At 39.0% G+C, this 3,552-nt stretch overlaps 1 non-coding gene across 1 annotated transcript; it reads right to left on the bottom strand.

Annotated features, from left to right (window-relative positions):
- Window positions 1-3,244: 3,244 nt before the first annotated feature.
- Window positions 3,245-3,327, bottom strand: Trnas-gga (transfer RNA serine (anticodon GGA)). Its single transcript is given in 2 exon segments — window positions 3,245-3,279; window positions 3,289-3,327. It is a non-coding gene; the product is annotated as a tRNA-Ser (tRNA).
- Window positions 3,328-3,552: the final 225 nt, after the last annotated feature.

The raw sequence follows: 3,552 nt of genomic DNA, 5'->3' as shown, positions 1-3,552 counted from the left end.
TAGACAGAATAACAGGACTTCCATCAGATAGCTTTAAAGACTTGAAATACTTAATGTATTCATTTATCCTTTTACAGACTGTGTCTCTGTTCCCTCTGAAAATTGGTGCCTTTGTGCCCTTGCCCATTGTGTGACAAGAATTTAATAAATCAAAGCCACCGTCTAACATTTTGATAGATTTAACTGTTGCCTCACACCCATAAAATTCTTTAATGCCTAAATCTTTGCAGAACAACATGGCATTTGCAACAGAATTGCTAAGGGTTTGTGCTGCCAAAGCCACTTTCATTTTTTGAGTATGGTACAGAATGTGCTGCCTCCTAAGTTTGTTTGCAGCATGCAAACCTTTCCTTTCATGCAAGTCCACTAACTTTTTAAAATATTCCCATTTAATTATGTTATCACTGCCTGAAATGGTACCATCTAACAAAAAATTCTTTTCTGCAAGTAAATTACGTGCCAGCTTTAGCATGTGAGCTGTGTCAAACATGCAAAATACCCTCATATCATTATTTGAAGGGTGGGGAAACCAACACTGTGCTCCCTGTTCATCACATCTGATCCCTAAATTTGCCATTAAAGATCTATTTGTGGCAGTACCATCGCAAACCACAGCTACTATAGTAACACCAGTGTCTTCAAGTTTTCGGAGATAGTGTTGTACCAAATTTAGCTTTACAGTAGAAGATAGGGAGTGAAGTAAACAATAACCCACAGGAATTTTCCAATTTCTGTTTAGCGCTGTGACCATGAACGCAAGAGCCTCTTTTGCTGCCTCGCTATCATCACTTTCTATGCCACCCTCCCCAAAATCAACATAGCCTCTTATTTTTTCCCCATCCCAAACAAGGTCCTTCTTAATAGCCATCTCATCAAACATCAATGTTGCAAAAATTTGGGTTGTGCTATTCTCAACTTCAGAGGCAATTTTAGTGAAACCCTCCTCAGTAAAACCTGGATGGCCACCCACTGACATTGCCCAACGGCGAAGCGTTCTTGGGTGGGGTAATTTCACAAATTTTCGTAAGTAGCTGTATGCCTTGGCAGAATAAAAGTGTAGGGTCAGGGCAAATTTCCTTATTTGCTGAGAATAATGGCATACTTTAGCACTGCACTGAAGTTCCAATAGCTCCTTCAACAAACCAACTACATGTTCACTGTTTAACATATCAGAAACTGAACTACATAGCCTTCTTCTCAAACCAGCAAGTAAAGTCTGTAACTCCACTATTCTTCTTTTGTGTCGTACACTAAGTTGCTTCATTTGCTTTATCCGCTTCTTTAGTCGCACATTCTCTGCTTGTACTCTGTTATATTGTGTTTTCAACTTCTTAGGGCTTGGTAGACAGTAATTGTGGTCAGCAGAAACGGATGTGGGTCCGATAGGCACAGAAAGAATGCAGTTACATCATAAGTTTATAACAGAGTTACACCATAAGATTATAATAGAAAGTATGTAATTCAAAGTAATAAGAACACGGAGTAAAATTAAATTATTGACTTACTTTGTGCTAATGATGTCACTGTAACAGCACTATCTTGCAAATTGTCGAAAGATCGCTTTCTGGGTTGTGGTCGAAATACTTTATCTTGCTTTTGTAAATGTGGTGGAAAATTAAAGATATTAGGTACTGCTTTTGACAAAAGGCGCCTCTGGACATTTGTGTGGTGCATATATTTCTCTTCAAAATGAGCTGAACAGAGGTAACTGGCTGTAGTAGGAAACCAGTTTTCTCGCTTCATATTTATAACCCATCTTTTTGTAATTTCCTTATCTTTTAAAGGAAATCTGTAATCAGCGATAAATAAATTACTTTCCTGCATTTGTCTTAAGCATAATTACAGTTCCAATGCAAATGACTCTTTAATAAACATTAAAAAACGTGTGTCGTATTTCGGTACTAATATACTTACTTATAATATGAAATATTTGTTGTTTTATCGCTGCGATTTGTGCAGTTGAACGCTGAACACACTGCAGGCATGTCGACGTTATATTTTGTAACAAAAAAGTCAACTAGAAAAGTTAAATATTGCAGTAATATCACAACAGCTGACACACTTCCAACACAAACAACAGTAACGCTTTCCTAATGTTTTGGCTAAGGAGAACATGACGGCCGAGTTAGCGTTGGTTGCCGCTAGGAGCGCTGTAAGTAGTATCTCAGCCACTCTATCAAATTGTAACTCGTTGCTCAGGTCCATGTCAGCTGGTGACATCTGTTGATGACTCATGCCTATAACGATATCGTCCGAACAAGTGACAGGAGCGATGCGAAGGCGTTACGCCTCAATAACTTCCCTACACGTAGCTTTTACTAGCGACGTACATACGTACAACTGCTGCAAAATCTTATGCTTGGAGGTCCCCTTGTAAACTAACTATCACGCAATAGATTTGGGACCTGGATCGCAGAATATGGCTAAGTGTTAGAATTACTGTTGTAATTATAAAGGGATTAAATTCAAATCCCGGACGAGCCCCCAAGTGCAACGGCCCCTAATGGTTACTGCTGCTGAGCAGCAGCTCTTCTCTGCCATATGACCAAACGAGATGCGACTTTATCTGTGGTTACTCATACTTAAGGTACTTGGGCTATGCACAACTCTGTTTAAAAAGAATAGCTCGATGTGGTCACAAGGTCGAGCCCCGCATGTCTGCTTCCATGTCCTGCAGCTAATTCACTGCAATTAATAACTAATAGCTATGATACTGCAGTCAAATGGCCTATGCATTAGCTAAATTGGGAGCTTAAAAATATACAGAAATACAAAATTAAAAGCTAAATGAATAATTTAATAACAATAGTCCTATTCCACAGCCTGTGACTGATTCAGACGACAGAAAATTACGTTGAATAATGTTTATTCAAGAAAGGACATTTCAAATAAATGGTAAATGGTCCCACAATATTCATTCAATAATATATACAGAAAGTACACTTATCAAATGCAGTCAAGTTACGATGAGAGCGTTATGAAAATGGTAGTAAAATCCTGAAACTAAATTGTAATCAAAGATACATGAAAACTAATTACACTTCGAAATCGCAGTACACGAAATATTCACCAGCTCAAAACAGTTCAGAGTTCAACATGATGATTTACAAATTATCACATACGATACAAAGAGTTGTAACTCAAATGGCTCTGAGCACTATGGGACTTAACTTCTGACGTCATCACTCCCCTAGAACTTAGAACTACTTAAAGCTAACTAACCTTAGAATATCACACACACTCATGCCCGAGGCAGGATTCGAACCTGCGACCACAGCGGTCGCGCGGTTCCAGACTGTAGCGCCATAACCGCTCGGCCACTCAAGCCGGCTAGTAGTAACTCATACCCTGTCTATCCTCTGTACCTTAATACAACCATAAAACGTTAGAGTTCTACTCTGGAGCACAATCACACCTCTCGAAATACACCGTCTCTCCAGAAGTTAAAGTGTAGTCGCTGGTCACTGCCCAAAATAAATCATCTATAATACTCAATCACGGACGTTACCAAAGGCAGATCTTCCTTCTTATGGCATTCAACACAAAGTACCA

Source organism: Schistocerca serialis, chromosome 1, assembly GCF_023864345.2.
Source record: "Schistocerca serialis cubense isolate TAMUIC-IGC-003099 chromosome 1, iqSchSeri2.2, whole genome shotgun sequence".
In the NCBI taxonomy this organism is placed as follows: domain Eukaryota; kingdom Metazoa; phylum Arthropoda; class Insecta; order Orthoptera; family Acrididae; genus Schistocerca; species Schistocerca serialis.
The sequence above is the reverse complement of the archived record's forward strand: the minus strand, read 5'-3'. Positions and strand labels throughout refer to the sequence as shown.